The following is a 21,029-nucleotide window of genomic DNA, read 5'->3' on the forward strand; positions in this document are numbered from 1 at the left end:
ATCAACAAATTTGTGTTCAGACCTTTTTAGGCCCCTCATGCCCATTTACAGATGCTTGATTGCTTGCTCCCAGTAAGCAAAGCACAACACAGGCCGCAGGAAGGCTCCCACTCGCAAAGGAAACCCTCATCTTTACCAGGTTCGTTAGCCAGCCTCACTGGCGCATCTGAACTCACAAAATGGTGTAGGGTTGGGATCAGAGCAGCTCCCTCGGCTTCTCCAGCCCACTGCCTCTCTAGATGCTGTCATTAAAGAAACGCAAGTGATGCCAGAAGTTAAGAAGTTTAAAAAAAAATTTAAAAAAATCATCCAATCCTTGGGCTGAAAAGCAAACTTCATGAAAACCAGAAAATACTGCCTTGCTGTCCACAACTTCGAATGAGTTTAAGTTAAAAACACAGGTTTCAAGTTTAATTTTAATTTCAAGTTTCAGAGAATAAATTTTAAAACTAATCAAGGGGAAAAAAAAAAGTCACTCAGATCTCTCAAAACTAAGTCAAGTTGACTAGCAAAACCCCTTTGTTATAAACCCAGAAAGAGCCATGAGAGGCTTCTATCCACTGAAAAGGAATTTCTTAAGGAAGTTTACAAACATCCAGCAGAAGCCTTGTTTAAGATCTAATAAAGAAGTCTTCTTTGTAAGACAGATGTATACACACATACGTTTATAAATTATAAATATTTGATGCTTTAGGATGCTCTAGAGAAGTCAAAGCAAATTTGAATAACTGGTAGATTTATCTGGATTCCTTTCTCCAGTCAGAGATGATGCTGCACCTTTAATAAAAGCTTCACTTTAATAAAGTGTTTACAGGGAGATATACAATGTGACTGCAACTAAAAATACGTTAGAATATAAACACCACATAAGCTCTTCAGGTGAAGGCTGTACCAACATGACCCCTCCAAAACCACAACATACTAGAGACTTGCAATCTGCCACTCACTCTCAGTCAGGGCGCTAGCAATTGCAATCAAACATGGCTAGTTTTCAACGTACAGTTCTCCAAAAGCGCTGGACCAGCAGTTTACATTTGTTGTTGTTGGGGTTTTTTATTTGTTCTTTGTTTTTAAACTACTGAGCTGACAGCAGCCTTTGCAAAATTGACATTTAATACTAACCCAGCATAACCTGCTAGAAAGCTGTGAAATTCTGACAAGTCATACATACACCGAAGGAGGTCTGGATCTAATTTTACACTTATTCCATCGAGAACAAGACAACGTGACACACCTGAGCAACCATTTAGACAATAAGAGGAGGTGAAGACTGCAGCCAGGATGCTACAATTTATTGTTTGATCAGACCACTCTAAATGCAGCCCCGTCTGGTCAATGCATTTTGTGCAAAAGCATTAAGAAACAGAGTGCTAAGACACAAGCTGTGAAAGTTAAAGGCTATACACATGTAGCAGACAGATGTGTTGCAGTCGAAATACAGAGAGAAAGGCTGGAAATGAAACGCATCCATCAAAACAGACAGCTGTTACTTCCCGTAAGGGACTGCTGATAAAAAGAAATTAAAATTAAGGGGGTGTGGGGGCAGGCAATTCAGAGGAGATGCCAGAAAACATGTCTCAGCTGAGAAGCAGCATCGGAACCAGCGCATGCAGCCAGCCGGGGCTTCCCGAGGAGCTGGCACGAGCATCAGGCCATATCAAAAGGGAAAGGCAGAAAGCAACCTCTGAATTTCTTCTCACACTTGAAATGTGTGGCTTCAGCTCCTAGCAAGCAGCACACAGGATCAGGCAGCCCAGGGCCGTCATTAGAGAGGAGGAGACACAACAAGGAGCAGAAGCCGGACTCTTAGCAACCTCCTGGAGAAGGCGGCTGTTTACAACCTGCCCTTGCCAGTCATCCAGGATGACCTACTTCTGATCACTAAACACATTTTCTTCCCATAAAACAACACAATTTGATTAGGATGAGAAACATCAGGTAAGCCACAATACTGAATAAAAAGTTTGGGTTTTTTCCCCCTTAAATGCAGCATTTCTTGGCAGAAAGAGCTGTAGCCAACTGCTCTGCACCCTGGGCACGGAGAGCTGCTTCTGCCATTGGAGAGCTTGTAGAAATAATAAGGAAATAAAGCAATCCGAGAGAAATCCTGCTTGTTATATAGAATCTACATATAGCTTTGATACCAATATGTATCTGTTTTTCCCTGGAGCACTTGCTGACCGAATGAATGATTTTTGGGATCATCTACACAAAACTCAAGCTGGTTGAACACCGCCTAAACTCCCTCTCTCCACCAGTTAGCCCCGTCCAGCCCAGTGCTCCAGCAAGGCTCGCTCCATCCCTACGAGCGAGCACGGCAAGGGGGAGGAGAGACCCTGCTTCAATGCACCTGCAGCGCAGGGAGCTCCATGTTCCTCAGGACAGTTTAGTCACCATCCAAAAGTCCAGCAGTTATTTGCAGACAGATGGAAATGCTGGCAGCACCAGGCAGTGTTCAAACTGGACTACCAGGAGCAGCCAGAGATAAGTAATCCTGTTTAATCCCACCTTGGCTGCCCTGCTCTCCTCTCCGTCCTCTGCTCCCGCTCGCCGCCCACACCAGCTCCGTGCCTCGTTTTGCTGTTTCAAGCACACAGGAACCACCTCCACTTTGGGGAGGAAAGACAACACTTGCAAACCATGCTCTGCTGCACCAACTCTACGGGCTGCACTCTTCTCCCACGGCCTTTGTCTTGTTTGAGCATAAACTCGTTCGGGAAAGGAACGGCATGGCTTGTACAAATTAAGGGAAAGAGCTTAATGTACCGGCTAGGTAGGACGGGCCCTCGGGGCACCGCTGTGATACCTACTCGACAGCAGTGACACAGCTCGCTCTCTCCTTACCATCCCAGGCAGTTTCTACCTAGGAGCTCTTCAATTAACCTGAGACAGGCGGGCGGCAGGGAGCCCCCCAGCCTGCCCTGAGCCCTACACCCAGTTCTGCCCCAGCCACCCCCTCCAGGTTTCTGCTTGAGGGTTTTGAACCCCAAACCCCAGAACTGCCCTAGCTGCTCTCTTGCCAGCACTACCCCAGGGTTCAAGCAGTTTAAACCCTGTATTATACAGCCCAGCTAGGGCTGCTCAAGGCAAAGCGTCCAGCTTACGGAGCATCAGAACTGCAAGGGACTGCCACAAAGGGATGATTCTGCAGTAAAAGCACCTATCAGCTTATTTTATTTTTCTTTTTATGCAGAAACTCTTTCTGCCTCAGAAATAAATCTATTTATCCCAGCTCAGGAGGCAGGGCAGAAGCTGAAGCTGAAGGCGGGGAGTTAACACATTCCTCCCTCAGCTGCAGGTGCGGGACCGCATCCTGGGTGCAGCCCTCCTCAGGGAGCCACACTGCTGAGCCAGGACATACCATGCTAAAACGTTTCCTTGACAACTCACCAGAAAAGCACTTACAGCGCAGAAGCCCAATTACAGTGAGGAATGAGCAGGACAAGACCAGGGAAATGAAATTTAAAAAGAACTGATTTGTTTTCTTGTCTTGGATCAGCTGCGTGTAGAAAAAAAAAGGACAATTTCGGAGCGCCTAGCCCGAACCGTGTGACACAGCCGACAAAAAAGCAAAACAAGAATCTCATCAAGAGGAGCACACAATAGCTGACACCCAGTAGCGGAAAAGGCTGCAGCCGTTCGGCTCCACGTTCGACTCTGTAATTATGCAATCCAGTGGGATGTTCAGGCGAACATCTGCTAGATGGGAAAGGTGCAGTCTTATCTGAACACAGTGTTCCTGCTCCCTTCCACACCGCCAGTCACAGGAGGATTGCGGAGTGGAATGCCGCACGCTCCCCGGCACGTCCAGAGTGGCCGAGCGCGCTGCCCATGTGGGCAGCGGAGGCAGAAGGGTGAGATGCTCCCAAGGTCAGGCACCCCAGCAGTGGCGTTAGGGTCACCAGCCTCTTCCTAGCCTCTGGCTTCTCTCTTTATTACAACCTTCAAGTCCCAATCTGCCTACCAGAATTCAAAGCAAAGCTTGATTAGGATTAATTAGAGACAGCAAACATCACAGCAGGAAGCATAACCTCTCCAGGACAGAGCCAGCTCTCTGTGCCTGTGACGACATCCAGGCACAGTGGCACCACATTAAAACCACGACGCCAATTTAGAGCGAGGCCATGAAAGGCTGAAGGACTTTGAAGTCACATTCCTCACAATTATCTAGAAGAGCTAAAGCAACACCTAGTTGCTCCCTTACCTTAGCTCAGGGGTAGGATAAGCCTCGCATCCCCTACTAGCGGGTCCCTACCCACCGACACAGCTCACTGGAGCATCTCCTGGCTGCTGGGAGAGCTGTAGCTCAGCAGCGAGAAGACAGAAAACCTCCTGTTGCCTTTCTAGTTGCATTGCAAAAACATCAGCGACCTGAATGTAGCGCATGACCCCAGGCAGCCCTTGAGACTCTCTTTGTGTGTTCAGATGGAGTTTTCAGCTGCCACAAGGTCCCAGAGAGCTGTTTCCCAACCCCAGGTCACAGCAGCACAAGACAGCTTTCCGAAGGCTTGGTCCAGAATTCACTTCCCTCCTTTGTTTTCTGAACATCACTATCCCCCTTCCTGCAGGCTCCTGCCTAGAAGCAGGATTCAGCACTTTTAACACATGCAGTGTCCTACCTCTGTGCATGGAAAGGATGCTCAGCTGCATCCTCCATTACGCTATTCTCCAAGTGCCACTAATAAAGACGGAGAAGTGCAAGCTGACTAATCTGAGGTTACACACTGCTTGCCAGAGCCAGAGCAGTTATTCTGCCCCAAATACACAAAGTTTGCAGTGTGGCATGGCTCAGTGCTTTAGCTGCACGAGGCTTAATGTCAGACCTCAGCACCTCCCAGCTAGGTAGGGATTAGCGCTGCTGGAGGCTCTTCACCATCCGACCTTTGCAAGCTCCCTTTGCAACTTGCTGTCTCTGCGAGCATGCCTGCAAGGCTGGTACCAGGCATGGGACAAGGAATTGGTGGCTGGAAAAAGGGTGACTTCAAAAGTAGCCAATCCCCAAACTTCTTAAGCTGATAAATAGCACAAGATATTGTTACTGAGAGTGCAAAACCCCTTTAACTAGAGAGCAGGAGGATGCCCTTGTACAACATCAGCTTGGTTCCCTTTACAATATTTCTTCTTTGCGTATCCCTCCAAAGGATCTCAACCTGTCTTGGGAGAGCACTGGCAAGTCAAAGAAATAATTCAAGCTGCTTGTAGGAACAGCACAGCAGATACAAAGAGTGCTGGATTGCAAGCTATATGAGACAGTGACAAACTATCCCCCCTATTTTATCTCTCAGCCCTTTCTCACAGAGGGTTCTGTGGCTAAACAAAGTCGGCACCTCTGATCCAGGAGGAATGGGTCAGATTGTTTATCACTTCCACCATTTAAGAGTGTCTTGCTATAGATGTTACTTGACAGAGAGTTTACTCCCCTCACCCATTCACCATCAAGAATTATTCTCAGACTGAATTATATTAAAATAGAAGAACGCAACTCAAGAAAGATATCCACCTCCCCAAATTTTCCATTTTCTGACCTTCTAAAAGATGTGTTGAAGTCCAGTTACTACAGTCACAGCACATAAAGAAATCTACCTGAAGTTTCACAATAACCACCCACCACAATACCAGGATATACAGAAGTTACCACAGTTTTAAAACTGTGGGAGCTTAGCATCCCAACCAACAGCAGTCTCCAAAGGGAAAACAGTTGTTTTGTCTGCAGGCCACCCTTCACAAGTCATCCTGAAGATGCACCTGGATTTTTAATGAGTGGGGTATTTCCTGATTTACTCCGTAGCCAAAGCTGCTCGGCTAAATCCTCTAAGATTTAATTCCGCTCTTGCTAATGTCGCTTGACAGAGATTTTCCGAGGGTGCTTAAACACTGAAGACTTGAAAGGGGATTTCAGAATGGGGTCGCATACAACATGCGTCACTGGATATAAAGTCCTTTTGCTAGGCTGCTCACATCAGGTTGAGTAAACTCTCCTTCACAAAACACTTCCAGGTTGCTATGCACATTGCTGACAACACTGCAACATGCACATGTATGTAGAGATTCGCATCGCAATGCTGAGGACAGGGTCTGGGTGGGAGAGGAGGTGAGGGATGTCTGTAACTTCTACCTGTTTCAAAAACAGATGTCAAGGCAAAAGCATCAGGTTGAATTTCTGGACCTGTTTTTAGAGCATGGGTTTGTGATACAGCCCCTCAAAGAGTATGCCCTCTACGCAATTCAGACGTAGTTTTCAAGTTGACCAGGTCCCACTAAAATCATAAACTTAAAAAGACACAATAGGAAAAGCAGACCAGTGATACATCTTTGTCTGAGATCTACTTCTAAATAAACCGAAGCTTTTGCTGCCGTAACAACTAGAAATTCAAGCTCTCCAGGCTGCATGCATGTCTCATCTGAGCTTGTTAGGCACCAAGCTATCAGAGATTTCTTGGCCTCATTCAAAATTAACTACCCCAACTCACATGTGGCAGAAAGCCAGGTCTGGCTGGTGTTTTGCTGCTTCCCATCAGCGTGTCCTCTGCCCTCATCACAGCACCCTGCCACCCGCGCTGCCTGCACCCTCTTCCTGCACAGGCAACACAGATTTTGCACAATCCATCCAAACCCTACAGCAAGCTGCAGTGCGGGCTAGCCAGCTCTTTAGGAGCGAACTCTGCTTAATCCATCCCAGCTACTGCAAATCCTTTCCTCCAGATGGATCCTATCCCTCTCCGGACATGCCAACACCTCCTCTCTCCCCCAGATTGAGGAGGCTGGTACCCAGGAGGGGTACCAAGCCTCCAGTCCTCCTCTCCTCCACTGGGGCTCTGTAAGCAAACGTCCCCTGCAGCAGCAGCAGCAGCTCTAGACAGACCATGTACCTGTGTTGTGAGACTGAGGAAGGACCTCTAGGGCAAAAGCTACTGCTGCAAGGTGTGGGGGGCTGTAGGTTAAGAATAAATTTAAATTATTGCTCACAACATGTTCTTTTCCCACCAACTTTGTTAAGGCCGCTTCTGCTCTCTGTCACTAGAGCGTTCCAGTCGGATGCTCCTGCTTAGCTCTAACAAAGGCACCTGAACAGATGGAACAAAACAAGACATGGCAGAACAAGCTCAAAAGATGAAGTGTGCTGCCAAAAATCGTAACTCAAAGTTTCAGCAAGTAATCTCTTCTCTCCCTGGGATCCTGGCTGTAGCATGGCAGCTAGTGACTCAGCTATTAGCTGAAAATAAGTTACCTAAAAAATAAAGAGATTTTTAAAAACACTTCTAGAGCTCTTAGTAGGAAATACAAACAGGTGAGACACAGGTAGATGGCAGGAAGAGACAACCTGGTGCTTATGCTGAGCTACAAGGATGTTTCACTTGCATTACACTGATGATCGTAGAGAGCTGCCTCCGATACAGGTAACCACAAGCTGAAGGACAGGCTCTTTCTGGCACAGATCTGCAGCTTGCTCAAAAGCTAGGTCAGTAAAACAGCTTCTCCAACCCAGCCTGGAGGATTTTCACTTGGAGGCTGAGCCAGGCATTTATTACTTCTATTAACCACGTACAGCTATGTCCATTTATTTACTCATTTGGGAGCAAGCTCCGCACCGGACTCTGTACAGGTACATGTCCAAACCAAAGATGCAAAAGAACAAACAGCAAAATCCAAAAGAGCACTTAGGCTCCCAAAGTGCTGTGCAGGCAGAACTGGTCATCCCCAAACTCCTGAAGGCACCCCAGGTGCTGAGGACACTTCAGATTTCTGGCAGTATTTTCCCAAAGGCTGCCACACACATTCATATGCAGTTCAGCCACAGGCCCCTCTGCAAGCAGCACCACTATTTGGGATTCAGAAAAACAGAGACCATGGTCATCGCCGAGCTGTGCACCGGGCAAGTGTTGCGCTTACCCCTTGTATCCTACACTTACAATGCTTGCATGCGTTATAGGAGTGGTCAAGGTTTTTCTAAAGTGATTTTGTGGTTTCTAGGATGTGTTTGACAGCAGACTGTTGCTAGGTGAAAGAAAACAAGTTACCATGGAGCTGAACCACAGCCAGCTGGGTCAGCTCTCTTCCCAGCTTTCCAGAGCTCCCAGCTCTTAGGCTGTGGGTTTCAGAGCAGCTCTGCTTCACTGAAAGAGTGGAAGAGGAAAGGCATTTGTTAAGCACAGAAAGCTACAACTGAAGAACATCGGGCTGCAAAGACAAGTGACCATCTTGGGAAGAGCCCAGTCTGTCTGGCCACATGGCTCATACACGTGCATTGATGTAACTGTAAGCTCGAGGTGCAACTGGGAACAGCTTCGGGTCTCGCAGGTCCTAAAGCAGAGTCCTAAAACTGTAAACAACTTAACTGCTGAGCCCTTCTCAGGGCTTTATTCAACATCTGCCCGACACAAGGAGAAACTGGGGATGCCTTATGTAGAACAGGTATAGAATAAAGTAATTTAAGACAGCAGCATTGAGTGAACCTCAGTCTAGCATTTCTGAACTACACAGAAGAATCTCACAGGATCTTTAATACTGTTTGCTAAGACTTTAATAAAACCAGAAACGAAGTAGCTCCCCAAACCATAACACTACAATGCTGGATCAGCCAAACGCACACTGACATGCAGAGAGGGGGAAAAGCACAATCTGCTCCTGCATTTGGAGAGAAACAGAAGCCACGGCCAGGCACACAAACATCATACGTTCACACTGAAAAGCATCCCCAGGAGGACAACCCAGCCTCTTGTCAGGTGTCCCCTCTGGTAGCTGCTGGCTCTCTGTATTATGATGGTGGCATGTGCTGTGGGGTGGGAGGAAGAGAGCCAGAAGCTTGTGGTAACACTGGCCAACAGCTACGTAACAGCTCTCAGTGGGGAATATAAGATACACAGGGCTGACATGGGAAGTCCCATGGCTTAAATTCTACATTTCCTGGCTCCCAACCCAGTAATCTTCTTCCAGGCCAGATGGCTCAAGCCTCTAGATCTGTACCCACCAAGCAGCAGGGCTCCTCCAGCCTCACCAGTGAGGGCAGGGAGATTTTAACAGGTGAGTTATTTTTACAAAGCACAGAAAAATGGAAATTAGAAGGCTTAGAGCAGTCAGGTGCCAATGGCTTTCCATGGGAAGAGAAAAAGGCAGGTCTGATGAAGCAGAACCATCCCGCAGATACTGCAATGCCATTTAAGGATGGACCTGACCAAGCTCTGCAGTTTTGGATGGGGCAATACTTCTTGGCTTCCTCCTCACCAAAATGGGTGCATTGGTTTTGCCAGGACTTAAAGGCCAGCCATAAGGCAAAGGACATTTGGAGACCATTATCTTGGCAAGTCAAAGCAACCAAAAGCAGGAGCTCTAATAGAAAACCTTAAGAGGCAACACTTGCCACTTCTGCCTGTAATATATTCCTTTTCCCTTTAGATGAGCAGCTGCCATTCAGGCACACCTTATCCCTCCCTCCCGCAGGCCTCGGATTAACTTGTTTTTCACCCCACGTCACCCTCACAGATTAAGTTGTTTTTCACCCCACCTCACAGAAAAACTTGCATTTAAATCTCATTTCTTCAGATACTCTAAAAACCCACCTCATTCCTCTAGGTTACAGTTTGCTCTTGATGCTCGTCAGTTCCAGCCTTCTTGCACTCCTAGTTTTCAGTTTAGAAAAAAGATTCAAAATAAAACCAATCTTTGTGTTTTAAAACCTGGGAGTTAGGGAAGCCATAGCAATTCTCTGAGATCGGTTATAAACCTTCAATCTCAATACCTCATGGAAGCTCACACATTGCCATCCTACCAACACAAAACCAGAGCTTGCATGTATTGAATGAAGATCCTCCCAAATTACCACATTCTTCACAGCTGACGGAGTCGTGACAAGTATTCCACTACCAGCATTTCATCTCAAGAGGGTCTTCAATTTAATACCAGCCTGTATTGGCCAGCTCTGCATCTGGTATAGAATGGGCAACCAGGTTTATTATAGCAAAGTGAAACAGATAAGGCAATTGCTGTCTTTAACTGAAATATAAATGTCTTGTCTGACAAAGTACACGGTCTTTTTGCTTTGTTTTAAAGACAGACCCATGTTTATCAGAACTTTGAGGCTCTCTGCAAGGGAGCTGCAGTGAAGATTGCAATTATACACAGGAAATGCATGGGGCCAGCCTGCAAAGAAGCTGCAGAAGCAATTAGCAGTTTCACGATGTTCACTCCTTCAGTTTCTCATTTTCTTTAATAAGCATTTTCTGCCATTACCAGTCTAGAAGCCTCCTTCTCAAAAGAGCGTCCTAGATAGTTAATCCACCAGTGACTCCTACTTAATACTGAAAAGAAAACAAACATCCAACCCTCTGAGACTAAGGTGGAGAAAGACTATGTCATCATTTCTCTTCCATCAAAATTAATTTAAGCCTGAAGAGATGCTGGTTTGAGAGGAAGTATCCTGGAATTAAAAAAAAAAACAAAACAGTACGCATATCAAAAGCTACAAAACACAGCACAATATGCACTCCCTAGAAAAAACTTAATTATCTTGTAACATAAGTTAGCATTACAGGAAAAATAAGTAGTAAATTAAGCAAACACAATTGTTACCCTTCCAGATTTCAGTTCTGATCACTGAACAAACAGTCCTTACCAACACAAAAATTATCCCATAACATGTGCTATTTAAACCCACAAATAATCACCACCTGTTAGGCCAAACTGAAAAACTTTGCCTTATTTCTGGATTCTACTTAGCCAAGTGTTTGCCCTGTAACTGAAGAGCATGTCATTTAAAGTTGACAAGTACAGCTTCAAGACAGTATAATTTTCTGCTGTCTTTGTTCCAGCTTTGAACTTAGGGACTATTTTACATCTCTATAGATTGCATTTCTGCCAGCAAATTCCATGCCATTTTGTACGCTGCCCCCGTCAACATGCATCCAGACAGATGGCGAGAGCAGCACCGAATACATACAGAAAGGAAAACTGTCATTTTAAAGACGACACCCATTTAAAAGTGACATTTAAAGAGAAGACAAGTGGTTTCAGGTATTACATCTGCCCTCTCGGCAGCGCGTAGGACTTCTCATCACATTACACCTTCCTCTTGGCGTGGGGATGCACACACTGCAGAACTGGCTGCATGGACAGAAACTGTGAAATCAAGAAATCAGAGAGAGAACCAAGTTTCACATCAGCATCTAAATGGAGTGACTGACTGCATGAAGTGCCATCAGGCACACATTCAGGGAAGGAGCACTCAGCCAGATGATGATTTTAGCCAGCTGCCTCCCTTTGAAAAATGCAGTAATGGACAATTTTGCCTTGAAAAATCCACAAAATTTGGTCCATCAGATGTGCAGAGAAACTACAGAAAGAAAACTACTGCAACATCTTTGTGATCAGCTGCTGTATCCTGCCCACACTAGGGGCTTTGGTAGTATTTTGCTTGCACTACTGCCCAGGTGACGGAAAGCGCCAAACACAACAAGCAAGCATTAAGACACGGGCAAATCTTCCCTGTCTTTCTAGAGCAGTTAGCGAAGTACCGTCACTTCTGCCTTGCATCAGTCTTCACTCTCCACACACTAACTAGCACGGTAAACGACATCAGTGACGCAAAGCCAGCGTGAAGTTCAGTTCCCAGCTCTACGCTTAGAAGAGAACTGGGCATCCTGCAGGAAGAAACCAGGGCACCCAACCAGTGGCAATGGGAAACTCCAGCTAATCACCTTCATTTTACTTTGTAAAATGGAAACTGGTGTTTCTAGGCCTTATGCAAAGCCTGAGGGTTTTTCTTCAATCCCTCAGATCTTCAGAACGTGGAGTAAAATCAACGGACGTTAGAGATGACACTTTGCTGAAGTTGGGCTGCCAGCTTCTGGGTGGCCAGAAGCTGACCCATTTCAGACAAAGTGATAACAAAACCGAGCAGGCTCCAAGAGCAGAAAATAAGCTGTGTCTTATCTCAGCTGTTGTAACCCCCAAGATCTTACCAACTGCATCAACACAGCAAGGAAGCAGTACATACTACTGTCAGTGTTTCCATCGCTTATGTGCACATTGGTAAGATCGGCCGTTTTAAGGTACAGCAACCTGCCATGAGCCTTGCAGTACTCTGGAGATGCGTCTTGAGCTTTGGAAAGATTTCACAGAATCTCTCAAAACTTGCCAATTACATAAAAATATTTCTCAAGTGCTTCAAATCCTGCGTGAGCTGTATCAACATGCCAACCAAAATCACTCCCAACACTCAAGTTGCTCAGAGTGGTGCCAAGTTACCTTAATTACCTGAGCTCATACAGCCCTGAATGAAAAATAAAAATTCATACACTGTCCTTCTGAACCAAACTCTAATCACTGGAGGGCTGAAAGGACTAGCATCAGAAAGGTGTTTATACAGGTATTCGCACAATAACTGAAGCAGTACTGTAACTGCACTGCTGCCCAATTGCAACTGGAGAAAAACCAAGTAAATAACCAAGAGCTCAGGAAGATGCTGTTAACTTGCCCTTTAATAAACAGAACCAGTTCCACCCACAAATCAGAAATTCCACCCTGAAAAGTAATTGGGAACACCTTGAAGCCATTCATTTCATGCACAAAAACCCCCACTATTCTGCTCTACTGTTGGAGATTTTTTTTTTTTTTTTTTTTTTTTTTTTTTGAAAAACCCGCACAAAACACAAAATGCTCCAAATGTAGAAAGCAGTAAAGCGAAGGTTGTCCCACCTCACTGTCGCCCTCACTGCACGTGGCCGGGACTCTCTCCCATCCCACACGAAGGGGAAGAGCAGATTAAGATGACCTGCATTACTTATGCTTTAAATATAAGGTAGCATTGCTTTTATTCTACCTACTTCATTCCTCCCTATTCTTCCTGCCCCACATGGGGTTGAGCGAGACACCCTCTGCTTAGGTGGCACACATGCAGGTGGAGTGCATCCAGCCTTAACCAGGGAGGCAGAAAGTAAGTTTGTGCATCAAGCCTGAAATCACAAGAGACTGACTTTGCAAATGATTCTCTTTTAATGGAGATTATGTGCATTTTTCGTGTCAGTCCAACTCCATCAGGTTATGCTTCACTGATCTCAGTGGCCATCTCAGCCACTGGAGATCTGAACCTTAACTTACTTGGAGTGACAGAATATAAAGCGGCAACTGAGAATGGCAAACTCCAGGGGGAAGAAAAGTGTAACTGGCAATTTAAATAACATCTTGCCAGGCAGCAAATGAAAGGGCAAAATAATCTTGACTAATTCTACTCTTGCAGAATCATTACATGGTTGCCAGCACGGTCTGACACATTCAAGACGCCCATTTTGAAGGGCAGCATCCTGATGTGTCCAGAGTTTGAGTTACATTAAGGGCAGGCTTCCAACACCATCCCAGCCAAATGACTGCATGAACTCAGCCACCCGGTCGCAAAAGCAGCAGATCTCTTTGCCTCCTACAGAAAAAGTGGAAAAAACAGCTGGGGAATTACTCTGAATTACTAAATTCAGTGAAAGAGTAGGGACCCAACTGGCTCCCAGCCCAGCACTCCCCTTCCTCTGCTGATGAGCTGCCTTTCCTCTGGGAGCTCAGTGCTGGTTGAGGTTGACGTGCTCCCAGATCTTCTGGAGAAGAAATTAGGAGGTGTCTACCATGGTACAGGAACACAGAGAATTTGAACGTGAAGAGTCAGTAGTTTGACAGAGCTTCATCAGAGAAAGCATCACCAAGTTTAAAAGAAGAGTTAAGTACTCTGGCTACATGGACCCTCAAAGCACAGAGAACTAATTTTGCAGGAGCCACCAAGCCCCATGCAAGAGCAACGCTCAGCAACAGCTACTGCAGGCACCAATGGGACCACTGCAAATCCAGAACACAGAAGCAGTAAAGTCTTAACAGTGGCAGCCGGAGCACAAGGCAGAAGCTGAATTAAACATCATTCCCCTGCATGGCTGGGAGAGATTTAATGCTATACAGTAAAGTGAAAAGCAGTGTTTGAGCTACTTGGGAGTTTGACCAGTACCAAGCTCCACACCAGCCCACGTCACTAACAGTACTGTCCCAACAGCGCGTTGCTACGTTTTAACGACTAAAAACAAGGCAAAGCTGCCCTTGTCTTATAATCCGTTAATTCCTCCAAGTTCAGGAGACTGAGCTATTTCACACAGAACAAAGACATCAACTTGTTGCGTGCGGTGTTCCCATGCTCAGCTAATCTTCAGGCCCTTTCAGAAGCGGCAGTGTATCTGCCGAGGCCAGTCTTGTGACAAACCCCGAGCCGTGACCCGGTTTCCTTTGCTGGATCAACAAGTGCCTTGTGCAGCAGGAGCAGCTACAGGTGTGCTACCGGAACATGCACTCTTCCTTTTCAAACACCACTCATGCAACAGGCAGGTCTGCAACGGTGTAAATACCAGAGAAGCAAACAGCCAGTTTCCAAGTTCTCTTTTCTCCCAGGAAGTCTTTCCCACCCTCTCCAGTAGCAATTTCTGCAAAGAGAACATGCAGATTCTGCTAATTACAGAGGAGGTGAGGACTGTGCCCTCTTGATTAGTCTACAAAGCATTTTACACTCCTCACACTGAATGCAAACCATACAGGCAGTGATCGGACATTGCGAGGTTCATTTTCTGCAACTGCAGATCTAATGGCTGCAAAGCCATGCAATTATCCAGAGGGACAGCTCTTCTAACAGTCATTTTCCAGAGATGCAACTGTACAGAATACGCAACCTCCACGCTATAAAATAATGCTGCTGTTCTTCAAATATCAGTTATTCCAGCCTGTTTTTGTGTTATGTAAGAGAACGCTTCACATTACACACTGACTCTCTAGTTCTAGGCATTTGTATTTTTTAAACAGAATTAGGGAAAGGTGGTGGTTTTGCTGTATTCAAAGAAAGCTGGAAGAGAAGCAAAGGGGCTAACTCACACGGTGAAAGACTTGCAGATGCTCCCCAGTGCTGCGAGACAATGAAACAAGTCATGGTTAGCAGCAACCAGCGGCATGGGACAGGCCATGAACACTGGGGCAACCAAACGCATTGAAGCCTCCAGATTTCCTCACTGCCACAGCACGTACTCTGACTCAGCCTGGGTTATTCACCGCAAGCCAGTGCAAAAACCCACACGTAAGCTGGGGAAGCCACAAGAACACATGATGGAAGTAGACGACGCTTAATTAGGGGTTGACAGCATTTTCTGCTTAAATATGTGGGTGAGAAGAGACAAAGTGACAGAAAAGCTGCTCTGATCACTTTTAGCTTTTTAATTACAGAAAATGTTTCCCAGAAAGTCCTGGGGTTAACTCAGCTACTGGCAACAGTGAAAAACTCAAACAAACAAGTGCCAGGCTGTTTAAAAACAGAGTATTTCTAAGACCTACCTAAAGAAGGAAAAGCCCCAACATTACCTTATTAGCATTGGCTCTTGTAGGGCTGCTTGGAGAGGCCAGGCTCCCCTTCCAGGGGCTCAGCCTGCTAGTTATCTGGGGAGGAGGTGGAAAGCCTGGGAAAGCCAGCAGATGCTTTTCCTTTTGGCATGCAGCTCCCCAAGCGGGTAGGTGAGCAACACCGGGCTGCTCTGCTGAGAACGTCAGTGCTGATAAGGATCAAGACAAAACTCACTTCACACAGGCCATGAGTTTGGTTTTTCTACATGACCCTCTTTTGTGCTTTCGGTGTTTCATTTCAGCATTAAACAGCCTTTTGTTTCCGGTCCCTCGCAGTGCCTTGATTTACCTTTCTGCTGCGCTCCTGTCATTTCATTGCCATGAGTGCATTCATGCAGTGGAACGGATGGCCAGCCCTGTGCAGGCAGAGGCTCAGCATGGCACACATCTTCATTACAGCATCCTTCCCATTAGAGGAAAATGCAAGTGGCTGCACTTGCTTCTTGGACGAACATGGATTGGTGCACCATCAGTAGGCAGCAAATGCAGAGAGGGTGCTTGTGCCAGGAATTCTGCTTTGCCAAAGACTTACAGAAAATGACAGTATTTTGCTCCTTTGAGTTTCTGCACCAGCCACAGATGGATTTAGAAATGGTGAAATACCACACAGAGGTATTGCCCTGATAGTAGCTACTTACTGGGAACTCACACAAACAACTAGGGCTTTGCACGTGCACAATGCTTTAAAAATAGTTTCTGCCTGTCCCCACAGACATGATCACAGACGTCCAGTCTGACGTGACTAAGAAATTCTGTTCTTGGGCACATTCACAAGGCAACCCAGCTTGCAGGCCTAGAAGGCAACAGCTTGAGAGATTGCTGAAGGAAAGTGACACTGTCAACTGGGTTATTAAACAAATTAAAGGGGACTATCAGAAATTTTGGTTAGAGACCTGGAAAGACTTAATGGGAAACAAAAAACCCCACCTAGGCCTTCTACTGCTCTGCTGCTATTTATGAATTCAAACATACACAGTCACCCCTCTCCCTGCACATGCATCTTCCAGAAAAGGTGCCAAGGCCTCTGCTTTAAACTTCCCAGGGTCTAGAGAGCGTGCCTCAAAACCTGCAGCCTGCTTAATACCGCTGCTCCTGCCAGCTCCTCCGGCACCACAAGCTCTGGGGGAGATCAGAGAGGGTGCACCCATGGGATCAGACCACCTGGGGAGGGCAGGACCTGCTTTGGCTCCTGCTTTCCCGCAGCCAGGCTGCGAGACGGAGCATCTCCCGCAAGCAACACAACCAGCAGCTCTGTCCCCGCAATGCTGGTGGGAGCTGAGCATGTGAACCAGCCTGCTGAAGGTCACTCCCACCTAAACACAGCCAAACCCTTCTCGTACTGGGAGTTAGCAAACATTTCCCCCTCCAACTCCGCTGCTGACATTCCCCTGTGCAGTGCAAAAGGCGCAACATTTTCTGACTTGCGAGTTGCAAATTAATTATACCCATGTAACGCCTGCAGTTCCCATACACACATATGGGAACTGATCTCATGCTGGTAAGGTCCCAGAGAGCATGTGGGTGCTGCATCCACATAAGGAGCGAGGCACGTGCCAGGCCTCTATAGATAATCCTGGTCTACAGGAATATGCTTGGCAGCCTGAAAAGATGGATGGGAATAATAAAATGTGACAAAGATGTAAGCAGCATGCGATGTAAAGGACTCTCCGAGCCTCCGTCAGGGCATCACACAGCCGTGGCAGACCTATTTCTGGACTCAACTGGCTGCGATTGAAAGACATGTTCATGAAGAAAGCGAGCGCTGGAATTCCTGCTGTTGCTGCTTTTCAGGCTCCAACCACCTTATATGGGAAAATCATATTTAATAAGATTGTGTATCTGGCGAGAGCCCATAATGGTCATGTCAGTGAATCACTTCAATAATCGTTCCCAAATTATGCACTGCTCATACTAAATCCACTCAGGTCATTCCCTGAGGAGCCCTTCTGGAGAGGCCCAGCGAGCTTCCCAAATGGGACATGGTGGTGGCAGCAGCTTTGCCAGCCGCAGATTCAGCAGCAGCATAACGGGCTATTATATACAGGTCAATGCCAAATGCTAGTTAATGAAAATTAGATTAATCATTCTTCGTCCTGGGTTCTCGGGGATTCGTTCTCCAGCCTGTCCTGACACCAATACAGATGGGCTCAGCATCCTTTGGGGCAGTGCCCAGATCTCCCTGCCGTACAAATACTGCCCTTCGCAGCTCCCAGGCCCCATAATCCCAGCTTCCCTATTTGTTTCCAGCTGATTCATATCTTAAAGGACAATTAATTTGCCAGAACAGCCTGAATTCTATTTTCATTGCCTTCCTCCCTCCCTGCAGCTGAGCTGTGACTTATTGACTGTGAAGTAACTGCACGGTCTTTAAAAGTTCAAGGCACAGGGTGTTTTTCTGTCTGTTTTTGCCTAGCTGACTCCCTCTGTAATCATCTTTGCTAGCACCATTTCACAGGAAAGAGGCATGTGACATCCAACTAAGCTGTGAACCATAATCATGCTGGGGATGATGTTTACATTTGATTTTTCCTCAAGCTGATAAGCTCTCTCCAATTTCCCTCTCCATCATGTTGGTATGGATTGAACTGCTTGTGCCCCACAGGGTGGAATTCTTCTCTTATCTCTAATCTGCTCACTGAAAAAATTGCTTCCAGCAACCCTTCAAAAGTCACTTCAAAGTTATCATTGCAAAGAGGGAAGAGCTGCAATACCGTTCTTTGTCCGTCGCAATCAACGCTCTCCCAGTGCTTTTCGCAGATGGCCTTACAGGTGCCGCCAGCAGCCAGCACACTCAGCACCACTGGCTGGGGCCAGGATCTCCACTTTGCTATCTCCAGCTCTGGGTACAGTGAGACAACTGTCGAACAAGAGCATAAAAACTTGTTAAATCATTTCAGCTCCCTAAAGCAGAGGAATTCAACCCTGAAGAATATGTTGGAGGCTTCTGCCCAGAATTTAAACCATAAATGATGGGCAGACTGCAACCCATATAACAGAAGATGTGAGAAACGGAAATAAATTGAATGTCAACTTTACTTCCCCATCAGGCTGAGAATTTCCACCTTTGCAAGATGGTGGAGATGGGCTTTGCTATCAGTTTTGTACCAACAGCGCTCCATTAACTTGAGTCCCCTTGGATAAAAGGGTGTTTCCAGACCCTCTGTCTCCAGGCCGCACCCCGGTAGAGGGATGGTGACGTGCCCTCTCCTCACCCAACCATTTCTGGGGTCGGGGCACCCCAGCCTGAACAGTGTCGGTGCTCACCTCTCACCCTGCACGCACACAGTGCCTCCACACACCGCCTCCACTCCTGCTGACAGCTCTGCTATCTGCACCAAACCCAGGGAACAGTCCTTTACACTCCTTGCAGCCCCTTTCCAGGGCAAGACGGTGCGCATTCAGGGAGGAGACACAGCAGCCATTTACACCCATCAGATTTTGAAACTCCCTTTTCAAGCACAGTGATTACAAAACTTTTAAAAACCTGAAAGCCAGGTTTCTCAGAAAAGGACGAATTGGGCCTGTGTGTTCATGCGTGAGTCCAGTTGCTGGCACTAAATGAGGTTTTCTCCCTCAAAGCATATTAGGAGACTTCCAAAAGCTCCCTTCAGAAGACTCTCCATGCCTTAAGTCAACCTACTGTCAAGGTTTCCCTGACTTTCAGCCCCTCTCCTCCACCCAGTTTTACTCCTGTACCAGACTAACCAGCTCCCCTCTTGATATTTACTGAGTGCTTAGGGAAGATCTTTGCTGACCCCACCCATGGTCTGGATTAACCTTACCACGTTTGTTTAGTAAGAGCGCAGCACACAGCCATCCTCGCTCCCCGGCAAACAGCCGGGGAGCAGATTTCGGCTACACTGGTAATCCTTCATCAACGGCATAAGCATTAAGGTGAGCGGCACGAAGCACCTGTATAGGTGGGCCACGAGCATTTGACCACCTCCACCACTGCTGCAAATAGCAGCAAAGGCATCAGTGCTGTGCACGGTAAATTGGGTTTGTCGCCATCAGCTTAGAAACAGTCAACAAAACAGGACAGTGTTCAGCACAAACCCCCTCTGCTCCCGGGCACATCGCTCTGGCATATAGTATTCCCATCTGCTGCAACGAGGACCACAGAGCACATTGACGTGCTCCATCAGCTGGCAGTCCTGACCCGAGACCTGCAGCACAGCCCACGCCTTGTGCGGGTGTAGCCGTGCCTTCATGCACGGCCCACCGAGGGCCAGCTCCAGTCCCCCCCAGGTTTTGTTCTCTTCCAGAAAATACTCGTTAGCTGCCGTGCACCTTGTCCCCAGCACTCCTGGGAGCTCCAGTTGCAAGTGCGGCTGAGGCCAAGTGACACAATTTGGACACTACCCAAGTGAGGAGTAAGCAACTTGAGTCGAAAAATCAAAGCATCGGTGAGACTACTGGCTCTGTTTCATCTCTTTTACTATCAGCGTAACGTAGACAGCCTACAGGTTCATAAATTCATATTTACTTGCAAAGGGAAGAAAAACACACACTCCCTGCTTAAACCCTCCTGAGCAACAGTCTCCACAGACAACTTGTCTTGTCCTGAGCAACGACCCTCTACCCTCCCCCAAAACGAGTAAGGTGACAGAGGAGTCAGAAGGATAAACAATATTTTAATTGTTCACGGGCAAGAGGTTCTCTCTTTTGCTCTCTCAGCATCATAAACTGGAAGTCCACCAGCCACACCACACCGTGCTTGGGAGAACACTCCCGACAAAGAGGTCCGAGCGGTGGGTGGGGAGTGCCGCGAGCAGGCTCGGGAAAGACAAGCTGCACACAGCCAGCCTCTCCATTTTCCTTGCAGTACCGAGGAACTGAAGCAGAAAGGCCGGGGACAGCTTGCCACTTGCCTAAATCTCAGCACCTTACCAAAAATTACGTGTTACATCCAGCCCCCCCCAGCGCAACAGATGACATCTGTGGAACAATCACAGCTTCCACTGTAATTTGTTGGTTTTTAGAACATCTAATGATCCTCATTTAAAGGCCTGAAGACAAGGAGGTTGCTGTCATAACACAACCAAAGCCTGTCTACCTCGTAGCAGGCTCTGAATCAACTTCAGGCTCAGACAAGTGCTCAGGAGCTTCGCATCAGGCCCACAAAGGAACCTGCCAGCCCAACAACAGAGCGCGGCTGTACGATCACACGCAAAACTAAAGCCAGCAGTTTTGAGGTTATTAATGAACTACACGTTATTAGGCAGCAAAGGCGGAGGCAGGTGCTCCTGCCCAGCCCCACGTATGTGATCCTGCCAACCCAGGAACCCCAAGCCTTTTGCTAAGGCTGCCAGCGGTGCTGTCAGCCGTGGGCTCGCTCCCCGCCGCTGGCACACGGCCCTCCCCGTCTCCCTCTGGCAGCGATGCCACCCACCCTGCGGGGCAGCAACTCCCCAGAGCAAGGCAGGACCCTCCCCTGAGCGAACACCCCCCTCCGGGCCCTCCCGCCCCACCGAGGGAAGGGGAAGGCCCGAGGCCCATCCCCGGAGACGAGAGCGGGGAGCACGGCCCGAGGGCCCCCTCGCCAGCCGGGCAAGCGGGTGGCTGCTCCGGCGTGACCCGCTCCCCAGGGAGCCGCAGCGCCCGCCACAGCTTCCCGGGGCCGGTAC

At 47.4% G+C, this 21,029-nt stretch overlaps 1 protein-coding gene across 1 annotated transcript in view; it reads right to left on the reverse strand.

Annotated features, from left to right (window-relative positions):
- Nucleotides 1–18,255, reverse strand: part of PIP5K1C (phosphatidylinositol-4-phosphate 5-kinase, type I, gamma) — a 49,748-nt gene extending 31,493 nt beyond the window's left edge. Inside the window, exon 1 of the mRNA XM_010580198.1 lies at nucleotides 18,114–18,255. The gene's annotated coding sequence lies outside the window, so the exon portion shown is untranslated. The remainder of the gene's footprint in view (nucleotides 1–18,113) is intronic.
- Between the last annotated feature and the right edge of the window lie 2,774 nt (nucleotides 18,256–21,029).

Source organism: Haliaeetus leucocephalus, unplaced genomic scaffold, assembly GCF_000737465.1.
Source record: "Haliaeetus leucocephalus isolate CR32 unplaced genomic scaffold, Haliaeetus_leucocephalus-4.0 Scaffold76, whole genome shotgun sequence".
Lineage (NCBI taxonomy): Eukaryota > Metazoa > Chordata > Aves > Accipitriformes > Accipitridae > Haliaeetus > Haliaeetus leucocephalus.